The sequence below is a fragment of the Halyomorpha halys genome, unplaced genomic scaffold (assembly GCF_000696795.3).
Source record: "Halyomorpha halys isolate HHAL.00 unplaced genomic scaffold, Hhal_1.1 Scaffold91.1, whole genome shotgun sequence".
Lineage (NCBI taxonomy): Eukaryota > Metazoa > Arthropoda > Insecta > Hemiptera > Pentatomidae > Halyomorpha > Halyomorpha halys.
The window spans coordinates 2,421,482-2,431,513 of record NW_027110755.1 but is presented as its reverse complement, the minus strand read 5'-3'; the positions used below and the strand labels follow the sequence as shown (position 1 = coordinate 2,431,513).

Here is a 10,032-nt window from a genome sequence, read left to right as displayed (position 1 = left end):
TACATACATACATAAGTTAAGTATCGGCGAAAGCCAAATGTCAATAAAAAAGAAGGAATAAGATGTAACACGTGTGAACTGCTGTAACATACTATATTTATTTTTTTATTTATTTTTTTTTTTTCTGACCTCCTAGAAAATTATTAAAATCAACAAATATATACAAACAGAAGGAAAAGTATATATACAGACAAATAAATATCTTGGATTGCCAGTGTGGCATTATATTTATTGGGTTCGGTACATCTCTTTATATACATGCAATCAGCTGATCTCCTCAGTCAGCTGTTTATTCGATGTCAGCTGACTGAGGCTGTAACTTATATATATATATTTATATATTTTCATTCTACTTTCATTTTATTTTATTTCCTTCGATACTGACAGCCTTAAATTAAATCAGTTATTGCTTTGAAAGTCTTTATAATTAATTTTAGAAAGGAGTGCAAAGTACCCCCATAAGCTGACTTTCCTTTAGAAAAAAAGTAATACAGATAAATATCACAGTGTAATCTGTAATGGGTTTTGCTTCCATTTATACTCTAAGAAAGCTAAGGTATAAATTTCAAAACTATCAGGCTCCCGTCAGTGGCCCGAAAATGCAGAATATGAAAAAGTCTAAAACTTTTGCTTTATGGAATAATCCTGGAATAGCATCAGAAAGGCAAAGAAACGTATTACTAAAACTGCTTGTAAAATATACAAGCACGCAATTATTACATAATTAAATAGAGTTACGAATATCATATAGTTTAATATTCTAAACTAACGCTTAATTGTGACATAATAATTAAATTTAATAAAATGTTATTTCCTATTTCTAGCAGCCCTCCTTAAATTACTAAGTCTTTGAATTTTTTCATCAGTACATTGGTGCGCGAGAATCCAAACATATTAAAAATGTCTGTAGTTAACGTATAATCCACTACTTTTTTAGGGTATTTTTGAAAAATTAAATTAATAAGATTCGCAAAATCATTATTATTTCATATAAATAAATAAAGTACATGTATACCGAGGTATCGATATATTACGTCACTTTTAGAATACAAAAGCCTTGCATTATTTAGAATAAGTGAGAAGTGCTTTTGAACTCACTATTCTGTGATGAGAATTCATCAAAATTTAGCTTTTAAGAAAAGTCTAAAAAAATCTTTTTTTTCCTTAAAATAAAAAAATTCGCTATTCGAAGGCAATTTACAATTACCCTAAACTGCCATTATATTTTCGAAATAGTAAAATAAAATACATTTAATTTAATCTTATTCATTGATCAATGAAGCTAAGATTATAGTATAATATAACAGTATTGCTAAATCCTGCATAACTTATTAATTGATGTGACTGTTCCTTACCTAGATTGAGCTCCTAAGACGACACTAAATAATTACATACCAAGGATGCAGGATATCGAGGGACCTGCATATTCCCTGTGTCGGTCCTCATATCAGCAACGTATTCCCTTTCCATCGTCACAAGGTACCAGCCATACCACTTAGTCCTCTGCAATGGTAATCGGGGATCATAGCATATGCTTACCATATCTGGAGGGCGGCTTGACTCCCCAATTTATTGGGTTTTTTCAATCAAGGTGATCTACATGAACAATAAATAAAATATAGATCAACAATTTTCTGCACTCATAGTTTTATTCACAATTCAGTAATGGAACTGGTGGACGCAGGCGCAATACGGTTTTTCAATTCCTATTCCTGTAACCCTGCATGCTGCTACCAGTTCGATGATAGTTTTTGAACCGTGTTGGAGCTAACCTCATAACTTAAATAAACGACCATTTCAGCTGGAGCTTAGCTATTTCCTAAAGATACCACTAGAGGATTTGCAACTGACAGACTGAAGCCACATTATTTTTTTTTCTTTCATTATTGTGCAATACCTACCCTACCTACTCTGTCATACATTTCAAACATTTCTGATGAGCTCATTCGCACAATATTTACAGAGATAGATAAATTAAATGATAAAAAGAAAAAACAAAACAGGACAAAGTAAGACTAGAAGTAAAGTAAAAGCTTATGCACATTTATTCCTATATACTATATTTACACTCAGCTCCGAATCGAGGTAATCCTCCCACTTACGAGGTACAAAACAAGAGTAATGAGGTACTCCGGTCCGGCTAGTATACCTTATAGTATACCATACTACATGGTCCAGTTACATTTAAGGATATTATTACTAATTTATTCAGCTTCTGAATCGAAAATAAAACTATATACTGTAGCAATATCAAATAAACCGATATTTCTGTTCAGTTTCATGCAAAAAAAAAAAAAAAAACCTAAAGTTCTTATTTTTATTTTAATTGTTTACCTGGCTTCTCCTTCATTACCTAATAATCCTCCTAGGCGTCTGAAAAGAAGATGGCTTCGAGATCTTCTCCCATAAAAATTTTATTGGAGTTCTATCAGTGGGTAGATTCTCCACATGTTTGTATCATGTCACTATGTCACCTACAGCAAATTTACTTGTCGTATATATGTGTATACAGTTGTAAATAACAAGAAATAAATTATTTAAAAAAAAAAAATTGTTTCAAGGTCGAGAAACTTATGTACAAAAATATATAATAAATGTAGTTTTTGAAGCAGGCTGCGTTATTCTGATGGAAAAGAAAGATACCAGACGTTGATGTATATAGTTATACTTTTTAAAAATATATAAAGCCATTTTTTTGTCTCAACATTTAACATTTAAACACAGATTATTTTTTATTACTAATTATTTGAATTATCTGTATAATATATGTTAGCTTTGTTGAAATTGGCGGTTTGACGCCCACACGTGCCCCAAAGGAATATAATCTGATATGTCTAAATGAGATAAAATACCACGAGAATGATTTTATATGAATAGCTTATTAGGCCTTTTTATGGATTTGTAAGTTTTCATTATAAAGGTTTTTACGAGGTGACCGGTGACTTTAGAGAGGATAATGTATCTATCACGTATATTGTAATCAGAGAAGGCATAAAGCTTGCGAAAATAAAAAATATGATCTACCAGTAAAGTTTTGGCAACCGGGTTCTATCGAAAGCCAATATTGCTGGGTGACTTTTCTACTGATACCAACACAATAAACATGTTTCACTATCACATATCCTCCCTGAAGTATTCTGTTCCCCAAAGTGAACGCACCTTCGGCTGAAAGGCGATTCAGCTCCGAAGACGAGATAAATGATTAGTTTTAACAATCTCTCAAGGACTTCAAGTGTAAAAACTGTCATAGCGTCTTCTGAAATGCACTACCTAATTTGTTTTTTTATAGAAAAAAAATTCTAACGCCTTTAAAATTAAATAAATATTACAGAAAAAACGGTATTCAGTATAAAAAAAATAGGATATCTTACTTTTGGGATTTCCCGCATTTTTCTTGAACCATACTAAGAATATTACTCGTATATTAATACATCATCTCTTGTTATGACGTTATCACTAACTAAACTAATTTCAGGTTTAAATAAATGGAACAGAGCTATTAACGAAATATAGTATTAAATTTTCAATAATATTTGAACGAAAATTGATTTATTTCGGTTTAGAATAATAGGTAACCTTCTAACAAGTAGTGTCAAATAATCATGAATACATTTACATATATTATTCTTGGAGTACCTATCCACTCCAATGACAGAACTGCACACATACTCTTGATAAAAAGCTAGTTGAATAAAATTGAATTGTGTGGGCAGTTTGATCGACTTTATGAAACGGCAGTTTAAATAAAGGAAGAGCAGGAATGAATAATATCCATACCCTGTCCCGTTTGGTAGCCTCTCGTTCGGCTATTTCTCGCCGCGAAAACACTTTTCCAACGGCTGTCAGTCAGTGAGCGAGAGCTAACCGAATTTCCCCAACTGAACAAAGTGTGAAACGCAACGACGCAAGAGATGCAATTATTGCCGAAGGGCTGACAGCGGTTATTAGTGAATGATCCTTCAAGTTGACGACATATGATGCAGCTAAAGTTGAGAGGCAGTCTAGCTCAGTATATAGGCAACATCATCTATGGCAGAGGTGTGAGGCAATGTTTTATGTTGAGTTACTATATCTAATAGTACAAGAGCCGAAGAGGAGAAAAAAGGCAGTTATCTCAGCCCAATTTTTGATTACTTTAATCAAAACTATGTATAATTACTAGTCAAAATTGATGAGTCTGCCATGTATAGGCAGGGGGAATAAAAAATGGCGGCTGTTTCAAAGCGAAAAAAAACAAACTAATTTTTCATTCGGAGCTCTATTTCTTAAGTAGGAACAACACAAGAAAACCAAAGAGACGTCATTTAAAGAAGAGTAAATTTACTAAAATATGAGTCCTAATAGAGTTATTTACGTTAAATAGTTTTCGAGATATAGCTTTTTAAAAAATAACATTTCACAAAAATGTTTTATGGTACGTACTGAAAGATCAGTAGTTAGTGAATTTATTTTAAAAAATTTATATCTCAAAAACCATTTGACGTAGAGATGCCTATTAGCAATCAAATCAAAGCTAGTTTAATGAGCTATAAAGTAGTTTATGATATTTATCTTCGTAGGAGTAATAGCTTACATGAAATTTGCTAAAATAATTCGATTTATAGTTATTCGGAAAATTTTCATTTGCTAAATTTATATTCATATGAGAATATCATAAAAACTACCACCCCTAAGAAGATAAGTGTCATAAACTACTTTATAGTAAGTTAAATTTCCTTTATTTTGAGTGTTGGTCTTATAGATCTAGAGATATATTTTTTCAAAAATCCAACATTTTATACGAACAACTAGAAATTAACATTTTGTGAGTTTATTTTGTCAAATATCACAAAAACTACTACTCCTACAAAGATAAACAAAATTAACTTTGTAGTAAATTTAACAAGCTTTACTTTGAGCGCTGTCAGACATCGGTACTTCCAATGGTTTCTGAAATGAAGTTTTACATAAATCAAATTTATTGTCCGAACAACTATAGGTCAATTTATTTTAGCAAATATCATGAACACTACTATTCCTACGAATGTAAAGGTTAAAAACTTCTTTATAGTCCATTAAACTAGCTTTAATTTGAGTGCTAATAGACATCTATACGTCACATAGTTCCTGAGTTATAGATTTCTCAAAATAAATTAACTAACTACTAATCTTTCAGTAGATTTTTAAGAAATTTTGCTTTTTAAAAAGCTATATCTCGAGAACTATTGGACGTAAATAGCTCTTTTAGGGCTAATATTTCAGCACATTTGCTCTTCTTTAAATAATGTCCTCTTAGGTTTTCTAGTGTTGTTGGTAGTTTTTAAGATATAGAGCTCCGAACAAAAAATCAATTTTTTTTAAGGTTTTGAACCAGCCGCCATTTTTTATTCCGCCTACCTATACTTGGCAGACTCATCAATTATGAGTAGTAATTATACATAGTTTTCATTGAAGTAATCGAAAATTGGGGTGAGATAACTGTTTTTTTTTCTTCCCGGCTCTTGTACTATAAAGACGTCATTGTAGGCGAAAGTTAGGAGATTGCCATAGCCTTCTAATTATTTTTAAATTCAAAAGGCTTAGAATTTTGAGACTGGAGAATTTATTTCAATCGCGAAAAGTTTGGTAAAACCTTGTAATCAAACAGTTATTAAAATTTAAAACGAATGCATTTGATGTTTAGACATTATATGCTGTTGAGATTGAAATTTACAACAAAAAATTTTTTTTTTTTTTTTTTGTCAAAAGTCAGTATCCGAAACAGGTTATTAGTTAAAATCTAAGAGCGTTGGGCAAATTCAAATATTTAATAAAACAATAAGGAAAATTAAAATAAAACTTTTAGTCCAATTCCTATAAAATTTGCAATTTGTTTCATTGACTCCCTGGTACTTCCATATAATAAAGTCATAGGTCGTATCTATTTCTTTCTTTTTTTAAATACTTTTAAACCCATTGGTGTTCACTATTAGCTTAGTAAACAAGTTTACTTATTTTACTCATACCAACCTCTTTTATATCTAAATAATGTTAGAAAATGTGTAAGTAAATTCTAGGCTGATTTCGTTGTCACTTATCTACATATCGTGATGGCTGAATCTTTTTTTTTTTTGCATTTAACTTTCATCTTTTTGCAAATAATTCTTTTTTGTCATTAATAAAATTCTTATATAAGGAACGGAGACGAAAAAATATTTTTAGTTGACAATAATAAGCGTATTTACTATATTTTAGCCAAACATGACAAAGTCAAAAGCTTTCAATTGTACCAGAGAAAAATAGATAGTTATAAGAGGTCTGAAATATTCCCATACAATTTTTACATCTGATAATCTACAATAAGAAACAGCTGTGTCAACATTTGTAGAAACAGCCAGAGTTCAGAAGTGATACAACCTTATGAAACCATGGTACCAAGTTTAATCACGACAAACACGTTCGAAGGTGTTTATCAATCCTCATTTCCAACACCCACGAATCTATTTTTTTACTTATCACTGATCCAAACACATTGGACAAGTGAATAATATCCTTTTCTTTCACGATAACTAAAAATTCAATTAAAAGCATTTCTTTGCAGTAATTAGACTCTTATCAGTCGAGCTCTTCAAAACAGCCTACTTTTATATGCAGTAAAATTTTTTTTTTTTAAAATTATTTATTTATTGTAATTTACAACTGTACAAAATATTACAATAGGTAAATATGTAGTATGTTTCATATACACTTGAAAATCTTGGGAAGGAACCACCCATTGGTTTAAACTAGAAGGTCCCATGGCCATCTTCTTTTCAGATGCCTCGGAGGATTATCAGGGATTGTTAAGGATGAAAGATTAAGAATTAATGGGTTAGAATAATTAAGGAGTTTGGAATAAAAAGACGCATATATGTTTTGGGTCAAATCTGCAACGAATGGGATGTTAAGGTGAATTCATTAATGAATGAGTTTATTTGTGACGTAATAAGGAGCATCAAGGATTTTACAGTAAAAAAAAAAAATTAAAAAAACAAATGATCAACTTACCATCGCATTTTCTTCTATTATTTAATCATAACGATAAACAATTGTTTTTGTTTGTTTCATTTATAGAAACATTAAATTAAAATTAATAAATATATTTCCTTTCGTGTTTACCAAACAATATTGAACTGAAACTTCGCTTCACTGATTATAGAATACTTATCACCCAACAATACCTGAACCCACACGTGCAATGAGAAACTAATAATTTTTTTGTAAACATATGATGTATAAACTATAATGATAATCTTTTTTAAAAATTTTAATTCAGCAATACTACCCTTGGATTCCTTTATATCTTCACACGATATCAGAAAAAAAAATTATTCTGTTCCACTACAACCCACGGTTAGGCGTGAGGAACTTTGTAAGGAAGTACTGTTACTAGACCAACGGTTGTGCAAGGAGGTGATTTGGTCAGAATCACTCTTGACAACCAGATTTTTACTCAATAAGGATATTCACCATCCCAGAGGACTCCCAAACATACAGGGTTGAATTACAGCTAAAGTGAAACAGAAAATAATTATCTTCTACAACCGAATTCGTAGCCGGGTCCTTGGAGTTAGTAACATTGTCTTCCTAATAAGCTACCCTTCGCCTATTCGATAAAAATATGTTTTTCATTGGTTTTGTTTTGCTAAATAAAAAAGTTATCGATGTAGCTCATAAAAAACAACCAAAAGTGTTGGTTGTTTCCTTATTGTAGAAATGGATTTAGCTGATATCAAAAGTTATGAGTATCCAATATTGTTATTAACTTTTCAAAGAAATATGTCAACAAATTTTAAGGAAATTCAAGTATAAATTAGTAAAAGCATATCAATATTTTTCATAACAAATAATTAAGTTAACGTTGTTAGACAACGTTCGGTTTGGGTATAGGAAATAAATTAATAACGTAGTAATAAAATGAAAAAACATAATAAATTTAAAAAGCACATTCAACATTATATATGGAGATAAAGATTAATTAATCTATTATTACTTAAGTAAAGCCATATTACAATCAAAATACATAAAATTATTACATTTTCATTCAATTGACATTTTCATCTAAATTTTCTCAATCAACTTTCACTTATTCTCCCAATAGTGTATGGTTTCAAGTTTCAAGTTTTCTAATATTACAAATAACTTGATAGATTATTCAAGCTAAAATTTAAATGTTGGTAGTAACAATACAAAATATATTTTTGTATGTTATTTTTAAATAAAATAATAAATAAGAACCTCAACAGGTGGCGCAACGATCTTCCATTTAGTTAGTCTTTTCATTATACTAATGGCATTTGGAAATTGTAATTAACACAATCTGGATGACCTGCCCCCTGACTAGCACAATCAGACAATTATCGTCTGATAATAATAATAGTTGGGATAGCAAACAGTTGCTAGAGTCATTTCCCATTGATAAATAACTGCTGAATGAATTAAAGTGCCTTATCTTCAAGGCACGTGTGTTTCGTAATAAGGCTTCATTCAGATTTTTCATCGAACTCTATTTATAAAACTCTTTATTTGTTTGTTTAAAATAAATAATTTAAATTCTATCCATTATAGTCTCAAAACCTTTTATTTCTCTTATAAGTCCAACGTTTCGGTCAATCCGGCCATCTTCAGGGACAATCTACTTAATACAATTTTGAAATTATATAATTCTGCTCAGGTCAAAAACATCAATTTCTAATTAGTCAATATTCACTTAAACCAAAATCAAAATCATTTATCACAGACACTATTCCTTAAACTTTTATCACAACAATGCTTGTGCTCTTTATTTGTTTCAAAATGATTAGAGAGAGCTGATATGAAACAACCCAAGAGGAGGAAAAAATAAGAGGGAATAAAAACTGGCGGTAGTTCCAGAAGTTAAGAAAAAAATCATTTCTGAATTCCTACAAGTAAAGAAAATATATAGCTACATTTTCTTTTATAAAAAGGTTCAATTTTTACTTATGTTATACAGGAGAAACGGTAAATTCATTAAAAAGTTAATATTGAAGTATTTAAGGTCCACACCTCCTGAAGTTTATTTTATTTATACTAATTTTTCATTCCTACCTGCCTACCCCAAAAATCTACCTGTAGCACTAAAAATCTTCATAGTACATTATTTAAATTAGAATAAATTTCTAAAATAGTTCTCGAGATAAAGTTTATAAAAAAGCAATTTTTTTTAAACTAACAATAAATCAATATTTTGGCGAATGTCATGGAAACTACTGATCCTACGAAGATAAACATTACGAACTACTCTATATTGCATTCAACTAGCTTTAATTTGGATGCTAATAGGGTTTTGTACGTCAATAATTCCTGAGATACTTTTTTCATAAATCAAACTTTTTTTTCTGAACAACAAGAAATCAAATTATTGATTAATATATATACTAAAATAAATTTAGTAACTATTGAAATTCGTTATTTGGAAAAAAAAAAAATCGTTTTTTAAAACTGTTTTTCGGGAACTATTCAACTTAAACAACTCTATTAGGGCCCATATTTTAGCAAATTTACTAAGCTTTAAAGTATGTTATATTACGTTTTTTAATGTTTTGGTAGTTTTAAAGATATGGAGCCCCTAGTGAACAACTCCTAGTCATTTTTTTCTCCTCCAACTTTAGTTGTCGTAGTCATCAGTTTTAACTTAGTAACTGTATATAGTTTTCATTACAGTAATAAAAAATTGGGTTTAAATAACTTACCACCCCTCTCAACGGGCCCTTCTACTATAAGAACGTTTCCTGAAGTTAACGTAGGGACACACCCCATCTCCCCTTCCTGCGAGGTGGCAGGACAGGAAAGGATCCAAAACATTACCATATAACTCTTTTCTGCTCATGCACCCCTCCCCCACCACTCTCATTTCTACTTCTGGTTGTTTTTTTTCTCTGCTCAATCAACACGAGGAGGCCCTTCACCTCCAAATATTTCTAGTGAAATCCATAGGGAACGGATATTCAATTTGAGTTATGTAACCATATGTAATGCAACCTATTAATTTAATGTGTTTTTCTGTTTTAAAGG

The 10,032-nt window shown here is 30.4% G+C and overlaps 1 long non-coding RNA gene across 1 annotated transcript in view; it reads right to left on the bottom strand.

Annotated features, from left to right (window-relative positions):
* The window catches only part of LOC106677196 (uncharacterized), a 41,810-nt gene extending 34,638 nt beyond the window's left edge, over positions 1-7,172 (bottom strand). The window contains exons 1-2 of the long non-coding RNA XR_001342559.2: positions 7,006-7,172; positions 1,396-1,596 (exon numbers count right to left, since the gene is read on the bottom strand). This is a non-coding gene — a long non-coding RNA (uncharacterized lncRNA). The remainder of the gene's footprint in view (positions 1-1,395; positions 1,597-7,005) is intronic.
* Between the last annotated feature and the right edge of the window lie 2,860 nt (positions 7,173-10,032).